The 23389-nt window shown below is 36.9% G+C and overlaps 4 long non-coding RNA genes across 4 annotated transcripts; 3 read left to right on the top strand and 1 right to left on the bottom strand.

Annotated features, from left to right (window-relative positions):
- Positions 1-1127: 1127 nt before the first annotated feature.
- On the bottom strand, positions 1128-3863 carry LOC114250030 (uncharacterized). The gene is made up of 3 exons (XR_003625025.2): positions 3534-3863; positions 3356-3431; positions 1128-3236 (listed from the first exon to the last, which is right to left on the bottom strand). It is a non-coding gene; the product is annotated as an uncharacterized LOC114250030 (long non-coding RNA).
- Positions 3864-12144: 8281 nt separating this feature from the next.
- LOC114250029 (uncharacterized) lies at positions 12145-14356 on the top strand. Its single transcript, XR_003625023.2, has 4 exons — positions 12145-12278; positions 12377-12498; positions 12996-13033; positions 13132-14356. It is a non-coding gene; the product is annotated as an uncharacterized LOC114250029 (long non-coding RNA).
- A 2006-nt stretch (positions 14357-16362) lies between these two features.
- On the top strand, positions 16363-17925 carry LOC114250034 (uncharacterized). The gene is made up of 3 exons (XR_003625030.2): positions 16363-16502; positions 16581-16697; positions 17082-17925. It is a non-coding gene; the product is annotated as an uncharacterized LOC114250034 (long non-coding RNA).
- Positions 17926-19613: 1688 nt separating this feature from the next.
- Positions 19614-21696, top strand: LOC114250032 (uncharacterized). The gene is made up of 3 exons (XR_003625027.2): positions 19614-19692; positions 19845-19934; positions 20372-21696. It is a non-coding gene; the product is annotated as an uncharacterized LOC114250032 (long non-coding RNA).
- Positions 21697-23389: the final 1693 nt, after the last annotated feature.

Genomic DNA, 23389 nt, shown 5'->3' with positions numbered 1-23389 from the left:
CTGTCACAGCACCGCGATTCCGTGGAGTATCCCTGTAACTGTCCAAGAGTATTGGGTTTCTTGACAATTTCACGATCAAAAATCCCAATCCTTGAAATTTCAAGCAGCGTTCAGCATACGTGTCAATAGGAAAGTAAAACTACTAACTAGTTCCATTTTACTCTATACAGAAAAAGAACGTTCGAAATGTCGATGATCCTGTTCTCACGGATCTTCTGGAACAGCTGGGACTAAGGAAGGACTATTCTCTGTATCTTTGTATCGGATGTTTCATAGGGAGGCTCTGAAGAGTTGTTTGAGAGGATAATACCATCTCCAACAATTCTATTTTGCCATCGAGCATTGCAAGATACTGTTTTTGTCTCTTTTTTTTTATCCGAGCGCTATGACAAGACCTTTCTCGTGCATGTCTGTAAAGTAGTCTGCTGCTCCATTTGTCTACCTAGAAAAACAATAAAGAGACTTTGTTTTTACTGGTGGTAGGACCTCTTGTGAGTCCGCGCGGGGTAGGTACCACCACCCTGCCTATTTCTGCCGTGACGCAGTATAGCGTTTCGGTTTGAAGGGTGGGGGTAGCCGTTGTAACTATACTTGAGACCTTAGAACTTATATCTCAAGGTGGGTGGCGCATTTACGTTGTAGATGTCTAGGGGCTCCAGTAACCACTTAACAGCAGGTGGGCTGTGAGCTCGTCCACCAATCTAAGCAATAAAAAAAATTGTCTGGTATAGTCTAGGGCCACTATTGCTAGAAGAGGATACGTTTTGACTAATAGTGGTGATGTGAGCTATCACTCTGTCGCCACACAGCGTACTACTCTACTACTACTCTCTTTTTGGGCATAGCACGCCGCGAGGCGGTGCCAAACCATGCCTCAACGCATTCAACATGAGGCTGCTAGGATTTTTATGAAGTATCGAAGGATCGAATGGTATCGAAACACAAAGGCCAAACGCCAAAGGAAGGTTTGATTCACCTTAATAAGAAGTAAGCTGACAATGTTTATAAGGATAAACGTAAACAGAAGAAGCACAACTTCGATTTGTATTATTTAGTTGTTTTTTTTTTTATAAATGTAATTTAATGACGACATTTTAAAACTTCGAGGGTATTAAATAAAACATCGGTTTTCACTACACACCAATTTAATTCTACGGTTAAGATACACAAATACGTTTTTAAGGAAATCCGTATATAGGTACGTGAGATTAAGTAAATTGTTCAGACAAATTGATTAGATATGTAGTTATATTATAAATATGAAATAGTAAAGAACGAGTTGTATACCAAAAGCCGTTCACATTTACCCATAAGTATTGTTCCAAATACTAACTCCATTTCAGAAACATGGATTCATACTAATCATAATAATTATTAATGACACAAATATCAAAATCTTAATGTAAATCGGCCTACAGATAGCTAGGTATCCACATTATAATAATGGATTCTTAGATTATATTAAAAATGACAAAGATATTGAAAACTTACATCTAAATCGGCCTTGAGAACCTATAATATTTGCAAAGTGCATCATTTTCAAACCCCACTTTAATATTTATGGGCGAGTACATAAAATGACAGCAATATTATTATTAATCTTACACATAAATCTACGATATATTATTATTATTAAAAATACGCATTAAGGAAGTGTACAAAACTGTTACAAAAACACTTGCCAAATGCGTATCGAAAAGAAAAAAAAAAGTTGACGTGGTCGCGCGCTCGATGATGTTTGTTGCTTGCGGTCAATGGAACCTGAGTTGTCGGTTCTTGTGCGACCACGCCTCCGCCAGAGCCTCGTTCGTTGGTCGGCAGGGTGCGCCGCGGGCAGGAGAGGTTGGCTTTGACTCAAAAGGTCTAGGTAGAGCCACTTACACCCCGAACTAAAAGAACTTAAAATACGAACATTAACTAACGAAAATTGCAAATCAGTAAAAACTTACAAAACGAAACGAATCTAAATATACAATAAAGACAAAAATCGGAGAAAGATCTTAAATCACAGTACATACAATAACTAACGAGGTACATAGCAACGTTAAACTTAACATTGTACTCTCATAATTATGTAACATCAACGCCATTAAATCCCTTGCAAACATTAACGAAGTCACGTAGCAGGTACACACCGCCGACTGTCTAGCATACTGAATAAAAATCCCTCATAGATGAAAATGTAAAAAGAACATATTCGAAAATGATAATAAACGTCAAGAAGGTATACCGGCCTGATTTAGAGAAAATATAGTCAACGTACATAACATTGTCATCTATGAGATGCCGTGCTGGCGACGTTCATGCGTACCTACTTCGTGAGGTGCAACATTCCTCATTCATATTTTAACATTGTGTTTATCGTTTTAACTTTCAATAATGACGTGGCTGTTACGAGCACATGATCCAGAAAGCACACTACGCCCGTGAACAGCAGACGAACTAAATACACAACGAATATGCAATGTGATAAATGTTGCACATTGGTAGCTATCACACTCCTGTCTCAATCCTCTATAACCAGGAGAGTCGAAGGAATGTGACCTAGGCTGTAGACGCCTAGTAGGGGGATACAGATAGCTTTCAAGTCCGGAAGAGTCTTGAGGGAACCCCGAGAGGCTCGACCTACATACAGTGGCATGAACTAACTATTTTTATTAGAGTCACCCGACCGGACTCCGTCCTCGCCTTGGGCACAAATGTAGATTCGGGTTCATCGCAGACATGCGAGATTGCACTCGCAGTCCGGATAGGATTATAATGATAAAATCAACTTCAAAGTAAGCGAGTAATCCCACATGAAGCTAACACGACGATAGAACTTTTAATTTAACAGTAAATGAAAATACAAAATGATAGTTTAAAAATCATTATGAAAACATTATACCCCAATCCGAGTCGTACGAATCCACCGATGCGATGTTGGTTTCCCCCGCAAAGTCATTAGTCGCCTTTTACGACACCCTTAGACAGTAAAGGGTCGGTTCTATTCTATTCAGCCGGAGACCGCACGGCCGTGTTACCGTTTAAAACCCTGAGTATTCAAACATGACTCTTGACTTCTAAATTCTAATCATGGTGAAGAGGGTTATTATCAAATAACTCAGCCGTCTGGATATTTTCTGCTCTCAGTCAAGAAAGAAAGATCTAGTCGTAAATACACCTCATTTTTTAACATTCTACAGTTGATCTGTGCAAGCAGCCGTGTTTCAGTTCATTGTTAAAACAATGTCCATCTGTAAAAAATGGCCATGTTGTATTATAATGTAACGCCATTAGTTTGTTTTATCCAAATGCATTGGGTTTTTTTCAACGAAAATAATTACCCCTAAATAAAAACATGATACCTACTTACATTTGAAATGTCGTCGACTCGGACAGACCATCTTATTTTCAAAAGGAGAAAAGTGTCGGTTTTGAAGGCTGGATCTCTGTAAAAGAAAAAAATGCATTAGTAATTATAAAATACATTTTCATAAGTCTTTCATTTTCATAGATGACGAGAAAGTTGAAATTTGAAAAGTAAAATTTACCTTCGAATTCATGTTTTAACCGATGAAAAAGATGAAAAATAAAATTGTCTACTTAAAATAAAATCAAAATTAAAATAACGAAATCTTACAGAATGACAGCTGAGCTAGCAGTGAAAGAAGCGGTCCCGCAGACGACGCTTATAAACTATACTCACCCCCTAGGGCAAGGGGAACGGAAATTTTCCAGAAAGTTCTGTAGACGCATGCGTAGTTGTAAACTTAGGGGGTTCTGGAGCGTTCCAGACATAATCAATACTTGTGCGTGGGACGGGTTTCGAGTATTAGACGCCATTTTGTGATCGCAATTTTCGTGATTGAAAAAATCACAATTTATAATAGCCAAATACAAAAATCCACAGCATTTCCTTCAATAAATATAAGACAGCAATATTTTCTTCTGAGGGTCACGATCCCATTTATCATCAGTTCTATTACGTTTAAATATTTCTTGCGCCACAATTGAACATCCTTTGTACGTACACATAATTTTGCATTCAGATAATATTATATAAATAGCCGGGAAGCGAGGAGCCACATATTAGTTATAGACTAAATGTAAAAAATCTAATTTACAGCAGAAGTGACAGGCTTTTCGTAAAATGTACCTAATATTATTTCCTCGATTTAGACGACCAATATATTGTGTGTCGGTCGTAAACTCATAGAAACGTGCATTTTTATGAAGTTTTTGTGAGGAATTTATTTTTGAGAATTCATTTGCGCCGTAATAGTTTATTGCATGGTACTACGAACAATGTTTACATTTGCTACTTGGATCTCATATTCATTAGACCTCAAGATAGGTACGGAAATCATATTGTGACGTCTATAGGTGCCGCTAACCATAACACATCAGGCAGGCCATGAGCTCATTCCCACGACTATGGAATAAAAATAATATAAAGAAAAAACATACCTCTACTTAAAATCCCTTCGGAAATATAATGGACATGACCGGTATATTGCTTTTGTATCTGCACTTACTGACAATTCCTATTATTATTACATTATTATTCCTGTTTGATGCAGCTGTTGATCTGTAAAACAAGCGAAACGGGTCCGTCAGGGATTGCTTGCATGGCCTTACAATATACTTATGTACAATATTCACTAACTAATAATAATTATTATTTATATACCTACTGGATTTCGAATGATCTATCACATAGTCACTGAATCAAAACCGAATTTAAATTTGCTTGTATCTTTTAAATAATCAGACGTGAATAATTTACAAGTAATTTTAAGAAACACAAGCGCTATGCAGAACTTGTTCGCAATTTATGAATATTCTTTTATTTGGTGTAAAAGTTCAGAGAAATTACTGGAAATCGCATTAACGGCCGATGCGCTTAGGAAATATTAAATTGTGCGTCATTCATTTCACATGTATCACATATTATATTATACGCATATTATATTGTGTAGTATAAAATAGTCTACTATGCCAAATGTAATTGAAAGAAGTTGATTCCGTACAAAAATTTCGCATATATCATTTAAAAGATTACTTCAGTTTCAAACAACATAATAAAATATAGCTTATAGAAAAGTGCTTAGCATATTTAGTTAGGTAAATTATAAATCACTATGCTATAACTTTTTAACCGATATCTGAACTATTTCAATGAAGTGTAAAAATAAACGAGATAATTTGCAAAACGCACTAAATACATTTATTTACATACAATGATATGTACAAGTTTTTTCTTCTAAATGAATTTATATTATTAATACGCCATATACGGTGTACATAATAATATAGATAAATACTACACTACATCTAAAATATTTGTTCACCAAGCGATGGCGCGATGGCGGCGGTTGCAAAGGGGTGGCGAGCAGCCGATCGATATTTTAGTCTCTGTCTACTTGGATTTTGCGCATAGTCACAACATTTTATGTAAAAATTGGTGAATTTATTTAATATGCCGCGCCATGATATATGTCTAGAATAGTTGTTATTAATAATCATTATTAATTATAAGCGTGGTACTGTCTAAGGAGGTCTTTTCGAGGTTGTAATAAATATATAAAAAAATCGCAAGATGCGGACCCGAATGCAGTGAGAAATTATTCATACATAATAATTATCAAGCCAAAGTTTCGATTACTAATAGAGTTCTGGTATAAATTCTTGAAAGTAAATTCATAGCTTGTTATTATCAATACTCATGTCTTACTTTCAACGCTAAATAATAAGGGCACAATAATAGCTTTTATATTACGAAAAAACAAAATGTTTATTACATCTGCAAATTTAAATCTTTTCATGTTTGTCAGACTAAGGTTGACGAGCGAAAACAGCTCTTAATATTATATGATAAAGCTGAAAACGCTTAGCTAGGAAAACTTAATGCACTTCGCAAAATTTGCAATCGCAGGACGTTCCTTCCTTTCGATCGATATTTTCGTCTGGCTAGGGCTTGGTTTGAGCTTCGCACGTTTTATATTCGCACACGTATTAGTTATAGCACCTATAGCATTAATTGAAAAATCCATGGCACGCTACGCATACGCTACGATGCGCTTCCGTGTTAAAAATTATTAACAATAAAAATCGCCAGCGAGTGAGTATATGCATACCCGTTATCATAATTCAATATAATTCAATAGCTTAATAAGCAAAAACTGCATTCTGTATCGCACAGATAAAGCATTCACAGAATATATATTTTAATGTAAGCTTAGAATAAAAAAAAATAAAAAAAAAATACTCACAATGAGTACGTATACCACGGTGGCAACTTAAAACGAGGGGGATCTACACTGTTCTGACGTGAATCCCTAAAAGTAAGTTGGTAGCTTACGCGTTACAACGGATCAATACACGGGTCTCTTACAAAATGATAAGGGCAGAAACCATGCGCAAAAACCACATTACTAACATTAGAAGTCCAATCTCTCTCGAAGATACGAACATAGAAATATGATAATTAAATAAGTTTAAAACTTTCCTAGCGCTCGTTACGGGAATAAAAACTTACACGAAGGTAAAATCTAGAATGTCTAAATTCTGTCAGCTTACAATGACAGTTTTCACTCATAGGAACTTTGTGAATGTTGGTGGTAGAAACAACTTGACTGATGCTGCCGCATATCCTCGTGCCTCCCATTTTGAAGGGATAGCCTCAAGTCTAGTCCCAAGGTTTGTGCGGCAGTTGCTTTATATTGTTTATGGATAATGCGGTGGCCGTGACTCATGTCTCCATCTCTGATAAGAAAGTGAGGTATGGTAGTCTTATCTGATTTCAAGGTTTAAACTAAATTTTATGTAGAATTATATAGGCTCCGAATTTGACATTACTGAAATTTTGGGTCATGTGAGTGGACAACCTCACGGCCCATCTGGTGTTAAGTGGTTACCGAAGCTAATAGACACCTACGACGTCAATGCCGCAACCCACCTCGAAACATGAGTTCTTAGGTCTCCGTTTTTACAGTACAACGGGTGCCCACCCTTTCAAACCGAAGTTTACCCGTGTGGGTAACCTACCCGTGCGGACTCACAAGTCACACGATTTCACCAGTAATTACACAAATTATATTTTTGCGGGTTTCATTTTTATTACACGATGTTATTCCTTCAATCGTGAACAATTAACAAGAACGAATTTCATCAGAAAAATTGGTACCTGCATGCGGGGTTCGAACACCAATTGCCCTCTCGATATTGCCCTCTCGATACTACTGCTAGTATCTCGTCACCAATTAGGTGCGGTAACTCCATAAAAATCTTTGGCCAGCCGTTACCGCGGGCTTCGAAGACTAAGTGCTTAGGCGGATCTCGACACCCTCGACAGGGAGATGTCATTCTGGCCCCACATTAAGTCAATACGCCACTGAGTCGCGTTCCTACTCGGTCAACTCTACCCCATGATCTGCAAACGAAGTAAATTGTCCCTTCATAACAAGGTGGCACTCTACAAAACTTGTATACGTACACAAATTAACTGTCTCCAGTTCATCCTATCCCGTTTCTGCAGGATAGCCGTCGGAGCACCGTGTTATGTGAATGTAGATCTTCACGACGACCTAAATCAAGTACCGATATGTAAGTATCGAAGTAGCGTTCTGGCGCTTCTTTAAGCGTCTGAACGCGACAAAGACAAAGTGGCACCGAATTCCCCGGATTCACTCTCAGTGCTTTTAGGCCTCTCAAGCACTAGTCACTGTCCTCGTCGAACTCGTCGATTACGACGAATAGTTCGACGAGCGAACTAACCCAGACCACAGCTAACACAGCCCGCTGAGTTTCTCGCCTGATCTTCTCAATGGGTCGCGATTCCGATCCGGTAGTAGATTCCGCGAAGCACTGCTAATGGTAGGGCTAATGTTAGCAAATTCTCTCAGGTTGAGCCCGTGAGCTCACCTACCCGTCCGGGGTTAGCTGGAATAGCCTCTTAGACTACTACGAATAGCTAGAGGGGAAAAAAGAACACCGATGCATCACTTGATACGATTGCAGCGGGCGTCTTATACTTTAGGCCATGATGACTTCTAAACGATAACTAACTTCTAAACACACGACTAAATAATTGACAAAGCTTAACTTAAAATATTAATATTTACGTATTACGTACTGATCATTATAATTCTGTGTTGAGGTGACGGCTAATAGAGGAGAATGGAATAGAAAAAATCGCTGTGACGAACCCACCTAGTGGGATAAGGTGGAGACAAAGAAGAAGATTATAATTCTGTGTTTTCCTGTAATTGAGGGCTTAGAACCATTTCAGTAATAAAAACAATTGTATTATGTTTAATAATTTATTTTGTTGGAAAACTTAAATAAATAAATAGTTATTTATTCACAATGCGGCCGTTATACTAACTATATGATTCAGCCTTCGAATTCATTGCTAAGATTGTTTTTGGATTGATTCTAACATTTAAAATCTTGTCGGCTTCGATCAACAATACTTGTAGGCCTTAAGCTCGCTCCTCTCGTTCGCTACACCGCCCACACTATACCCTAGCAAAGCACGAAACAATTGACCGGCACATCTGGTTACTTTTGTTACACGCGTGCATGTTATAATTAACGAAAGCTGAAATTTCGTTTTCTCTTTGGCAATAATGAAAAACAACCGAATTACAATTATAATGTCATAATATAAAAAAGAATACCTAATCAATTTATAAGAATTGTAGTAGATGTCTCCCATTGCTAAGACTTATTACAATACTGTATAGCAAATATAACTTTGTTTGTTTGTTACGCTTTCACGTTTTAATGGTAGTCAATGGATTATCGTGAAATTTTGCATACGCGTTTTAGTGGACCAGAAAACGAAATTCTTCATCCAGAAAAAAAAAAATGAATTTTTTCTGCGTTTACCCAAGTGAAGGCGTGGGTAAAAATTAACAATAAAATAATATAAAGTATAACATTCCTATTTTAACTATCGTGAATTGGAAATTAAGAACATGTAACCAAACTAAAATTCTAGAAAAGTCTGGAATAGATAATAATCGATGACATCGGCGGCAGACGCCATTTTGTATGAAAACACAAAATGGCGTCATGTTCCCTGAAGCTGGGTAGCCTAGAGTTAAACCCATCTATGAGATATACGTTATATCTAGAATACTTCGTAAATAGTAAAAAGTTAGTGCGCAGAATCCAGACACGCTTTAGGTCATTGCCCGTTACAAGTATTGAGCGATTGCACTAGTATCTACTCTAATTTTACCCTTTGGTGAGGAATACGTGGTCTGAAACATATTCAATATATTCATAATATTTTTCTCAATAGATTCATGATTTTATTAACTTTGAAGAAAGTAAGAGGATAGCATGATATTGAATGTTGCGTAGTCGCTGATGCTGACCACAAATCAGCAATGGCACGAACATAGCCAAGTCGCTATCTACAGCTTTTATGTATTTACTAAAATAAATGAAAGTATAATATAAAATAACCAATTTTATTTGAACTTTATAGATTCAGGAGTTATCTACGGTGATGCCAACTTAGGTCACTTGACTTTGCAAATAAATAGAATAGCGTGGTAAATTTAAAAATAATTAATTAACAATCACTATACTAAAACTCAGAAATAGCTTTTTTGTTTGTTTTATGTATCTGTATATGAACGCCTACGTTATATTTTCAAGATTAGAGATTTGTCGGTCCTGCGTGAAGATCAAGATCGAAGGAGATGAACAAGGCGACTTTGACGCTTTTTTTAATACAACTCTAATTTTGTCAAGGCTTTATTTATTACTCATTAACATAAATAATGAAATAGATCACGTGACAATCTGATCATCTGATCCGAAACTAAGGGTTTGAAACCAGTTTTTTTTTTTTTTTATTGCTTAGATGGGTGGACGAGCTCACAGCCCACCTGGTGTTAAGTGGTTACTGGAGCCCATAGACATCTATAACGTAAATGCGCCACCCACCATGAGATATAAGTTCTAAGGTCTCAGTATAGTTACAACGGCTACCCCACCCTTCGAACCGAAACGCATTACTGCTTCACGGCGGAAATAGGCGGGGTGGTGGTACCTACCCGTGCGGACTCCCAAGAGGTCCTACCACCAGTGATTACGCAAATTATAATTTTGCGGGTTTCATTTTTATTACACGATGTTATTCCTTCACAGTGGAAGTCAATCGTGAACATTTGTTGAGTATGTATTTCATTAGAAAAATTGGTACCCGCCTGCAGGATTCGAACACCGGTGCATCGCTACACACGAATGCACCGGACGTATTATACTTTAGGCCACGACGACTTTTTTAAAATACTGAAATAAAAAAGTTTAATTAAGTACTTATACATGCGTTAAATAAATACATGTTAAACACCCACCAAGAGATAGCGTTCAGGCTTTATAAAACTAAACTCGATTTTGAACAGTACTCGCCGGCTATGCACCTAGTTCATATGGAAATGGGAACGCTCAATTTTGCAAAATTTCCTCCCGGAACAATTTCGGCGTTCCAAGCTATTTTGGTCGGTAGTCTCCAATTTCAAAGAAAATGGATGTGAGGTTTGGTATAATCTGCTTTAACGAAGACACTCCAGAAGGGAGTGCACCTAAACATCTACCTACGAGGGGTATTTAGTAAATAGGGATAATGCGAGCCATGCAAAGAGCCATGCTCGGAGTTTCTCTGAAGGATAAAATCCGGCATGTGGTTGTTCGACAGAGAACTAAAGTCATCAACATAGCTCAAAGAGTCAGCAAGCTAAAGTGGCAGTGGGCTGGCCATATATCCCGTAGGATTGACGATCGCTGGAGCAGACGGGTTCTCGAGTGGAGACCACGCAGCGGAAGACGTAACGTGGGACTCCCCCTGGCTGAGTGGTGCGATGACCTCCGAACGGTGGCCGGCAAAAAATGGATGAGGAGAGCCATAGACCGGGCTCAGTAGGGTGGATTGGGAGAGGCCTATGTCCGGCAGTGGACGACTGTGGGCTCTTGATGATGATGATGATGTTAGCGTCGTGTCGGAACGTGTTCTTAAATTGACTGATTTGCTTGGTTCATAACTAAGGACAAAAATGGCGTCGCCATTATGACCCAGATACGAAAAATCACCCCATGACTTGGAAGAGACTGTCATCTCGAACTCCGAAGAAATATAAGGCCTTTTAAATAAATATAAGGATTCGAATAAGTAAAATCATGGGCAGTTTTTCCCAGGACAGACAAAGGGTGGCAATGATCGAATAACTTTGTCATGAAGCCACTATTATGGGGACTTTGTATGTAGGACAAATAAGAAAGTTGCATGAGGAAATACTACTAAAGCAACGGGGTGGCAAACTCATTAAAGTTGTTTTGTTTTACCAAGATTACGCCCCTAGCTACTATTTCCGCAGTAAAAGGAACATCTCAGGGGCATGTGAAGATGACGCACTAGTCGCCGCGGTACACGTTTTTTAAGGAATCAGGAAGATTTTTTAAGAGGGATTTTTAGATTTAGAAAAAATATATACAAAGTGGATAAACCTGAAAGGTGACTACGTCGAAAAATAAAATAACATTGCGTCGTACACAATATCACTTTTTATTGAACACTCTTATTAAAACATCATCAGCGATACCTAATATTGCCTTTATTTATGAACGACGATAAAAATCCTATCTTTTCTCGTCTGATAGTTAAAAAATGTCTAAACTATTTCTTAAATAGATCGAGACTGAGTATCATAAATAATACCCATCATCGTGAGTTGTTTGTTTTTCACTTAAAATTCGTTGAAAATTTTGACTTCTCATTGGGGTTGCCAGAGTACTTGCATTCACAGTCCAACAATGCGGATTTAAGTGCTGCTTAAAACTAATAGGTATATACCCACTCTACATACATGCAATATTTCCACCTAATCTATTTTTTAAGTATGTAAGTGTTATACACATTCCAGAATTTTTCTTCGATTGAGCTAAAACCTTGAGCAGTCATAGAAGGTACTACAATAGGTGGCGCGCTAGTCGTTTTATATAAACAGTGTTACCATTTTTTGAATTATAAGTACCTAGGTTTGAGATTGAAGCTGGATATTTTGTTTAATAAAAATTAATATTGCTACATACTTATTAAAAATGAATTAAAATATATAATCTCTCAATTATATACATTTATTTTGCTTACAAAGTCAAAGTTACTTGTGCGCATGCGTCAATGACTTTTTATAAATTTTCTAGGGTGTGGCAAGTTTATTATTGATCCATGGCGCTCACCGACATGTACTTCAGTTTCAATCTTATAGCTCTTAGAAAAGGTGCAGTATTTTGTTTATAAACAAGGCAATAAGCTAATACTATGTTTTTTTTTTAATATATTGTAATTACAGTAATAAAATTACCTACTTCTTTGCAGAAAATTACGAGTCTCGCCTACCGACCGAGTTTTATCGACGCTTAGTCGACATTCTTGCATTCTGAAGACAAAAGTATTGCAGACAATGTTTTCAGCTCCTGCGATGGATGTATACAAAAGAAGTGAGTGTATTTTTAATAACTAGTTTTCGCCCAATAATTGAAGTTCGATCATGAGATTTATATTTTTTGAAGTTTTAAATTTGCAAATGTGCAACATTTAATGTTCCTTTTGTTTTGTTTTGTCAATATGTCAATACATATTAAAAAGAAATTACTGTATTAGATCTAAAATCAGAATAGGCCGGTTGTTTTATCTAATTCGAAATTCCACTCATCAGATTTTATTAATAATACTTTTCAGATATTGAAACCGAGCACCATGGAAAAAAATCAGTTTAAAGTGATTATCGGAGTCCATAGACATCTACAACGTAACTGCTGCCTTGAGATAATAGTTCGAAGGTCTCAATTTTTACAGTACAACGGCTGCCCCGCTCTTCAAACCGAAATGCATTACTGCTTCATGGCGGGTGTCTCTAAATTAATTTTACTTAAATGTTTATTGAAGAATATTCAACGATTCTTCAGTTATCAATTGTCCAATTTTTCTGTTGCAGATTTTGTGAGGTCCGTTTTAATGTCCAGTTACGTATAGGTAAGATACTGTCTACAATGAATAAACGTCATTGTATAACTAACTATATACGCGAGTATTATACAATAGCATTATATTTATTAAGTTTTTTTTCACAGGTTTCATGACCGGCAGATGGGTGTCAAGATAAATTGTGTATTTGAAATGAATAAAAAAATCCCAGATTCTAATCCTTGTCCAATCCTGAGTCATCGGTGGCCGAAATCAATAAAAACATATGAATTAACAAAAGCAACGATTCCCTAATGTTAATTAGTACGTGCATTTAGGCCGTTGTAGCAACACACCGGTTTTAAATGACGTCTTTCACTTTAGATCGAATCTTTTGCTTACCTACGTCTACCAACAATCCATTCCGTAGATTTTTAGCTGTCAACTATCGGTTTAAAAAAATACGTTTCATCCTTTGGTCACTCTAAAACCAGATTTTTCATTGCATACGGTACCCACCTAGTACTAAACGGATACAGGAGCCCTCCCGCCTTCCGCTACCCACCCTGAGACATGATGTCTGAGGCTGTCCCGACCTTCGAATCTGAACACATCCTACCCGTACGGGCTCACTGGACGCTCTAATACAAGTGAACCTGTGTCGGCTTTTTATTTGTTACCGTAGGAATCGTTGTCAAAACATCCGTCCTAAATAATTTGCCGTACTAGTGACACAGATTATTTTGTGACCAACTCAATGTTTCAAAATGATGCATGCTACTTACATGTAGATTTTTATGTGAACTTCGTTAAGTTAGGGGTGTAAGTGGCTCTTCCTGGACCTCCTGAGCCAAAGTCAACCTCTCCTGCCCGCGGCGCACCCTGCCGACTAGCGAACGAGGCTCTGGCGGAGACGCGGCGGACTCAGCTCCGCGCGTCACTCGTGCTCAACAATAACAACAAGCCGAGTGCACCATCGCGTCTCTAGTTTATTAGTTATTTTTTATGTATCGGTTAGGTCTGTCCAGGTCATGCGAACGACGAATAATACTTCAATGATACTTATTAGTTTTAAGTCTTATAATCTCTTATTTAATTATAATATATTGGAGCAGCTACGTTAGTCATGTAGGTCTCAGGATTAAGAATATAATATGTACTTTGGTAAAATTAGCGTAATACTGTTATTGGTGTGAATTATTCCATAATCTCTAGTTGTAAACCGTTTTCAATTACAGTGTCACATGCACATTTAGTTACAATATAATTACATATTTAATCGTTCTAGTATTATATTCCAATCAATTAAATTAATTCATCTTATAAATTTTATTCAATATCTTTGTGTGTATTTAATCTTAGAACAAGTAAACTGAGGTGTCGTTGTAGTAATGTTGTGTTTTATTACTGAATCTTTAACTTAAAGTGGATTTCAGTCTTTTCAACTATTCCGCAGTCGTAATATTGTAAAACAAATCTTAAGATGAAAGCGACGGGAACCTATAATTTGGTGCCGGCCTTAAAAATATCTACAAGAAAGGACGTTCAAAGCTCAAATATTTACATTAAAATTATATTATATTATATGTGGCGAGGCTTGAGGTAGGCCTTTGTCCAGCAGTGGACGTCTGGGGGCTGATAGAATAGAAAAAAAATTAGGTCTGTAAAGCAGAGTACAAGAGATTTCTATAATCTGAGTAATCTGACAGAACCGGACTGTCAATTCCAACCGTTATGTCAACGATGGCTGATAGATATGGACAGAAGACAATCGACTTGTACTAATCCATTGATCCGATATCCGGTATAGGAGACAGGCGCCGGCACTTCTGCCAGCTTCTGTATACAGTTCGAGTCCCTCAGTGCTAGTTTGGTGATCGACCAACGCGTTTAACAAAGTGCAAGCTGTCATTATGAAGAAAAACGATAAGTCCATGAAGTAGAATGTGATAGATTAGTTGGGGGTACTAGGCATCTAGTTACGATATCTTTCAGAAGTCATGGTCTTTCTGACTCAAACTGTTCTACGACAAGCCCGAGCTAGCACCAAAACTGTATTTATAACACCGTGCTATGAAGGGACTTCCTGAGGGTATTTCAGGTGACTCTCGCGACTAGGACCTCAATATGCTCTTCGTAAAGCATGATTACGTTGTAGATGTCTATGGGCTCCAGTAACCACTTAACATCAGGTGGGCTGTGAGATCGTCCACCCATCTAAGCAATAAAAAAAAAGGACTCTAAATTGGAGCTCATCGGTAAACAGGACTACAGATTAGTGTCTTCTTCCCAGAGCAAATATTCACAAGCTCACTGTAATATTCGCCCATAATCTCAATAACACAATTTTCTCGCTGGAGCTCAAGCAAGCGGTCTACGAGCATGAAAGTTATCTTCGTGCAGTCTTCTTCCTGCGGTTTGGTTACTTACAAGCAACTGATACTCTTACTGGAGTCTTTTAACCGGAATTCGCAACAATTGGTCTTGTTGTTTGGTTGTCATAAGAGACCCGTCTGGGTAATAATAACCTTGATATCACTCAGCTATTCTGTTGAGGAGATACAGCTTGGAGTAGGTATGCTTAGTGTCCTTGAAATTTCCTCTTTCATTGAATAGCGTCGTCGGTGCCGTAACCGTTTAGTATATATGAAAGAGGACAAGTGTGAGAAAATTAAAGTAAGTCGCTATGTGATTTCTCAGGTTCTTCCTAAAAGCTCACTGAAGTCTCAGGAAATTTCCACTATTTTACTGAGACTATTTCATTTCATCTCATGTTATATATATTCGTTTAATTTTATCCCATTTGATTATAATCCCAAATAAATCAACAACACCTTATTCCGATAGGTATAAATTTAAATTTTATATATCATAATATGTAGACATGTATTTTATTTAACTAAATATAATATATTTATTAACATTACACTGGTAGCATCATATTAATCCGATTGCCATATTTATAAAATAAAAAGGATAAGAAGAAAATTAAATAGGCTTCAATCAAAATATTTCAAAAGTGGCCAGTATTTTTCAATTTGAAGAATTTTATGGAAAATGTCCCTAGATGGCGTTGTTCTGAGTTAATCATAAAACAGCGCTTAGAAAAAAAATTGAGCTTTCCAAATTTTGAATTATTCAAGACCAGCAGGTATTCTATTAAAACTAAAACAGGTGAATTTGTTTTATTGATAAGTTCTCTTCTAATTTGTGCTAGTAACTAGATGTTCCATAAAAAGACATGATCAAGCCGTATTTGTTTTTTTATTTTAGTTTCTTTGATTTGTGAAAGTCTGATAACTGAAACTCTTTTATCGATTTGCTGTAGCATTTATTTAGATAGTTAGGCATAACGCTATTGTTTGTTTGAAAAATTTCAAAACTGAACTCTCGAAAAGTTGTTACATGTTGAAAATTCGGAATGCGCATGTGTCAAACGACTTTTGTGAATACTCCAGGGTGTGGCTATTGATCCGTCGCCATAAGAACGGTCCACTGAGATGCCCCTTTAGTTTCAATCGGACCGCTCTTATGGAAGGTACCTAGTGCTTCTTAAGCCATTAAATAATTAAATTAAGAACAATAGAAAATTAAATTTACGCTGATTATTTTACAGAAAACAATAACTGCTGTGCTGCCTGATGATGCCCATCCTCTGAAGCCACAATGATTGCAGACAACCTTTCGAACACACAATATGGCATACAGTATGGACCTCAACAAAATATAATATGTTAGTAAATTGTTTACTTATTTCTTTCTTAATGAGTTTATATTACGTTTTTGCAATTGTCTTAAATATTCTATACATTCAATTAAATATAAAGAGTGTAAGGGAACTGTTCCTGAAACTATCATTGCTGTTAGCAGATATGATAATGATAATGAACAAGAAATATCCATATTTCTACTCCGTACATAATATAAAACAAATAAACTAAATAACGAACAGAATCTAGACCCGAGTACATAGTTTAGTAAATAAATACTTTATAAGTTGGCAAAAACTAAACAGTTCAGTGCCTTTTTCTCCTTTTTCTTAACTTATTTATTTAGTCAGTTACGAGTTTTCGTGGATCGATTAATATTTTAATACTATCTTACTCTGAAATTACAGGACCAATGTCTACCCGGATGATACGAAGACTGCTTCTGATCACAGTGGCCAATATAGATTATCGATCAAGAAATATGATTCAATACGTTACCGAATTCATGTCTCGGCCCGGTCTGGATCCTGAACAAAAAGATATTTTGAAAGAAGAAGAAAATAAAATTTTGTTATTTAAATAAAAATAAAAACGTTAAGGATCAATTTGATTCCGCTCGAGTAGTTGTTACAATGCTGCCTATGTACATGTATTGATAGGTTGTATGTAAACTTCAATTAGTTAGGGGTGTAAGTGGCTCATCCTGGACCTCTTGAGCCAAAGTCAACCTCTCCTGCCCGCGGCGCACCCTGCCGAATAGCGAACGAGGCTCTGGCGGAGACGCGGCGGACTCAGCTCCGCGTGTCACTCGTGCTCCAACAATAACAACAAGCCGAGTGCACCATCGCGTCTCTAGTTTATTATTTATTTTTGATGGATCGGTTAGGTCTGTCCAGGTCATGCGAGCGATGAATAATACTTCAATTATGTATTACATTTGATGTCTATGTCTATTAATCTCATATTCTTATTAATAATAGAGCAACTTTAGTCAAGTAATTCTCGTAATTAAGCATTTCAATTAACAAGTAATAAGTAGTTCGAGACGGCTTTTAATGTGGAATTAAGCATTATAACATCATAATCTATAGTTATAAGACATTTTTTAAACAATCACACGCACATTTTGTTATATTAGAATTACATAATATATTTAATCAAACTAATATTATATTCCATTCATATTTACTAATTATCGTATCTCATTGTGGGTTTTACTAGTAGAATGATTAAACTGAGGTGTCGCAACCATATTTTGTTTTATTATTTAGTACTTTAAGGCACAAATTAACTTATTCCTACAACTTAAATTAAGGTTTTGATAGAATAGTAATTCATTACTAATTAATCGTGAGTCTTTTGATATCTTTCAAAATGATATATCATTGGTTATAAATATTTATTACACGGCATTTTGGTTGGTTCGTTTATTTACTGTAGGTACCCAAAGATATGAGGTCCATGACTGAAATCGTAGTCAAGTTGCGCCATCGTCGGACTCATCGCGGTGGACTACGTGGTATTTTAATATGGACATAAATATGTGCGTAGAAAATCTTTGATGGACACGGCTACTAGGTGATTGTAAAGTTCAAAGCGACGCGTATTAACAAAATTCTGTCGTGTTGCTTTTGACCAAAACCATTGTGACTTTTTCTGTAAAATCGTTAAACTAGATAAAAGTTTATGTCTCCATCTCAAGAACTGTTACTGCTCAACTGTGAGTCCCAACACTAATTTGCTTGTGACTTATGTGAAGGTAGCTGCTCTGGGCACGAGCCCACCACCTTATGACCCCTAGGTGTTGTTCCCTAGTTCCTGCCAGATTATCGAGCTATGATCTACTATCATCGATTGCTACGTGAGAAAATTGTTAGCCATAAAGTCGATTGTCGTAGATCACAGTTCTACAAGTCCTTGATTATCTGAAAAGGGACTAAGGCCTCGTAACTGTTTAAAACGGCCCTACACGGTCAATGTCTCAATTGTGTTTCATAATGTCTTTCGTAATCCAAAACAGTCAATTTTTTTTGGCAGTAGAAATAAATAAGCTGGCACCCCACCACCACTGCTGAAACTTAGTTCATGTTACTTATTCTGAATTACAATTTAATAGTAAAAAGAACTTATATAGACAGGACGGTTGCACTTATATACCAGTGCGAGTTTTAAATTGGCCACCAGTAAGCCACCACGCAAATTAATAGATTTTGCAGCTTTGACTTATATTATATACCTCATTATTCGGCGATTTCCTCCTGAGAGTTCAAACTCACATTCCAATGGGGAAGTGGAATTCACGTTGTGACATCTATGGACTCTGGTAACTTTTTTATAGCTATTAAGCAGACAAATTATATGGTGCCTAATTGTAAGCAGTTATCGTCGCTCGTAGCCTTCAGCAATGCCAGGGACACAACCAATCTGCTTTCTACTGCTACATTACTTAAAACCAGGTGATCAAATTCAAAACACAAGATAGCAATACAAATATCGGCATCCACAACGCGATGTCTATAAGAACTACTTAACATCAGGTAGGCGATGGGTTCTTCCCTCCAAAAATTGGTATCTGCTTGCGTAATTTGAATACTGGCATAGTTCCTGATACGAATACAGGATATATTTTAGGACATAATACATCAACCATATAAAATTAACTAATTAACTTATAAAGGACTTTGTAAATTTTATAATAACATAGTAAGGATTGTTTTTTGTTGTTGTTGCGTTGTTTGCGTTAAACAACAAAGGTACATCTAAAAGTACTTGTATCTGGGCGCTGGACAAGGGGGCTGGGAAAGGGGGTGTGCGCCTCCACCGTCTGGCGCTCAAATTGAACCCTATATCGATTAGGTCTGAAAAGGTTCTAGACTTACCGGGACGACAGACACGCATGCGCGACTGGAATGTTCTAGAAGCCATTCGTCCCCTAACCCCCCTGGGTCTACCTAGTATTTATAAGACCCGTCACCCGCACCACTTCTATCACTGGTATCTCAAACTTTATAATGTTAGGTACAGTATCTTTGTTTTTAATCTTTCATGTTTTTGCTATTAGCCATTACAAATCTTCTTAAAAACTGATGAAGACACAATTTTTTACAAAATCAATTAGTGTCATATTAAGTTCGTAAATACCTACTAATAAGAATATTTTTTTATTCTAGTCAACCAGACTGTGGAAGCCTCACCATGGGTTCAAGTTGCAAATTTCACAAATTCTGATCGTTAAAATCAAAGAAGATGTGATCATATTAGTAAGTGCTATAATTTTAAGCTTTTAAATACACTTGTACTACGATGTACACATTAAATACATCTTACCTAGTGCTGCATTAGAAGACGAGCTCTCGGCTCTCTTGGTGTTAAGTGCATACCGGTACCTCTATAGATCACAATGTGAAACCGACTACCGAGACAATAATAAAACCAAGTCTCAATTAATAGTAGGCGAAAATAATCACATAAAAATAGATAATATTCAGACGTTTAGCTTCAAAATAAGCCATCTTTATTATTTTTGTAGACTCATACATGATTGAAGAAATTAAGTTCAATTATTTACACCCACGCTATTTTGAATAAATATACAACCATATATTTAAGTGAGTCGATACCTAACTACCTACCTATATCTCCAAGTTTTAAACCGTCTTTTAAATTCAATTAATCCACAATCTGTCCTTATTTTCAGACATGATCGGGGTTTATAACGGACCTGAAGTTCCTTTCAATGACAAAGCAGTCACTCTTAGTGCTCCTATTTCAATAAAAATGCCCAACGAGTGTATCTACCTACATTAAAATGTAGCTGACGTTGACTGTTTTTACCGATGGTTCATTCGTCCGCAGATAAAACAATGCAAAACTAACAGCTATTCATGATTAGATACTTTATATGGGTGTCGTAAAAGGCGAATAATGATCAGAAAGGGGGGAAATCAAGACCATTCGGTGGATTTATCCGATTCCAGTTGGGCTACAATGTTTTTGTAATAACTTTGGTGTATAATTTAGAATTTTAGTATTTTGTTTTTATATATTTATTAATTCGGATCTCTCTCAATATCGTTTATGTATTTGGTAATTAGGGTATTCGTTCGGACATAATAGTCCGACGCGGATTGCGAGTTGTGTGACACGTAGTGGTCTTAGAGAAGCCAAATCTACAGCTAATCTCAAGGCGAGGATCGGGTCCGGGTGGCTACTGACGTGACGGGTGGCCACCCACGATTTTTAAAGGAACAGTGTACTTAGTGCGAGTTTCTTAACGTTCTCGATAGCGTAAAAGTTAACCCAATTTAGTATGCAGTTGGAACAGCGCCTCTAGCGGTAAACGTACGCAAACGATCCCATTCCATACAAATATGAGCTAACTTTTACGCTATCGAAAGCGTTAAAAAACTCGTTTTGTCTGATTTTAGGTTATGATTTTATGTACCTTTGTTAAAATTGTCTGCCTAGTTAGGTTTTATTTTATTATAGATTAAGTTCCTTTAGTTTGGGGTGTAAGTGGCTCTACCTAGACCTTTTGAGCCAAAGCCAACCTCTCCTGCACGCGGTGCACCCTGCCGATTAGCGAACGAGGCTCTGGCGGAGACGCACTGGAACCATCGTACCAGTCACCGACCTGCATCTTAGGCGAATCCAGCCAATACATAAAAGTTCCAGTTTTGCGGTGCAAGTCTCCATTAATTCTACTTCGACTTAAATTCATTAAGCTTAATAACCTTGTAGATTAGTTTCATATTGAACTCATAATAATATTAGGCATTAAGATATGGATGTGGGATTATATTCAGGAAACGGATTACATGTACCATTGATATTTTCATTGGGATTAAAAACTAAAGTGATAATGATTAATGTAGAATAGATTTGATGGAAATCTAATTGATCTTAGTAGTTATTTTTGCTTCATAACTTTCGCATATATTTAATATTCAATGTTTATTCATATTAGTACTATATTCTAACATTTAACCTGTTCTCTCAACATTATATTGGTGTGTATTAAAATGGTATCTAATTTATTTTCCCTTTCTCCTGTTAAATACGCTCCATAAATTTTAATAGACAATTAATTGGGTATGTATGGAAAAATTAATTTCATCACGAGTGGAAGCAGCCCGTAGCTGATAGAAATCAGAAGCATACATGGTTTATTTAGAACGTAAATAAATGTAAAAAGACGATCACTCATCTGTCGGATATTTAAAAATCTTCTTTACTACGACCGATAATGTAGGAAAAGTGTTAGTGATAATAATAAAAATAGAACTCAACTTTTTTTTTATTGCTTAGCTGGATGGACGAGCTCACAGCCCACCTGGTGTTAAGTGGTTACTGGAGCCCATAGACATCTACAACGTAAATGCGCCACCCACCTTGAGATACAAAATTCTGAGGTCTCAGTATAGTTACAACGGCTGCCCCAACCTTCAAACCGAAACGCATTACTGCTTCACGGCAGAACTAGGCAGGGCGGTGGTACATACCCGCACGGACTCTCAACAGGTCCTACCACCAGTAATTACGCAAATTATAATTTTGCGGGTTTGATTTTTATTACACGAAGTTATTCCTTCATTGTGGTAGTTAATCGTGAACATTTGTTGAGTCCATATTTCCTTAGAAAAATTGGTACCCACCTGAGATTCGTACACCGGTGCATCGCTCAACACGAATGCACCAGACGTCTTATCCTTTAGGCCACGACGACTTAAAACTCAATGAACAAAATAGAACACCGTGCGAATGCGTGTTCGAATTTTCTGGAAAGTACGTTTTTTTCTATGTAAGCAAGTCAGTAGCACGCGTCCATGAACGATTTGGGACTGCAGTCATCTCTCGAGAAAAGTAGCAGCATACACGTTTATGGAATCTAGTAACTGTGCATCGTGCATGCACATGTAAACATGATATATATACAAAGAATACAAAAAAAATGTCTTCATCTTACGTCTTTTACATATTTACCAGCAGACACCAAACTGGATAAATTAAATATTTTATAGTATACCTAGTCTTGCCATAAATACTGAGACAAAGGAAAAAAATAATTCTATTGCAAATAACATTTATTACTTTTACAGTGTGTTAGTTTAATACATAAATATAAAACAATTTAAAGTATAAAAAGCTTATTCGAAGTGGTCTCCATTGGCTGCAATACAGTCCTTTAATCGTTGAGGCCAGTTATCAATAGAAGCACGCACTCTTTCCATGGGAAAAATTTTCACTGCCAATCGTACGGATTGTTTTAGGGACTCCAAATTATCATGGCGTTTAGAGCAAGCCGTACTCTCTAAAACTGACCATAAATCATAATCCAGCGGATTAAGATCGGGACTAGACGACGGCCAGTCTTCAGCTCTGATGAAATCCGAAACGTTCGTTTCCAACCAAGACTGCGTAGACCGAGCTTTATGACCTTTCGCCTAGTTTTGCTGTAAGGACCATTCTTGATTATTGAACATGGTGTTGTTAAGGGGCTTTACTACCTTCTCAAGAATGGTATCTTGATACACTTGTGCCGATGTTTTGATACCTTTTTCACAAAAGTATGGCTCATTCACTGCTTCATAGCTAATACCCCACCAAACCATCACTGAAGTCGGGTAGTGCCCACGTTGCACTCTGTCGACTAATTGGGAAGCTTCCTTAGAGCTTTGAGCATAAATACGGTCATTTTGTTTGTTAAAATGTTGCT

This window comes from Bombyx mandarina, chromosome 01 (assembly GCF_030267445.1).
Source record: "Bombyx mandarina strain Sakado chromosome 01, ASM3026744v2".
NCBI classification, from domain to species: Eukaryota; Metazoa; Arthropoda; class Insecta; order Lepidoptera; family Bombycidae; genus Bombyx; species Bombyx mandarina.
Note: the sequence above shows the minus strand (reverse complement) of the source record. Positions and strands in the feature narration are given on the sequence as shown.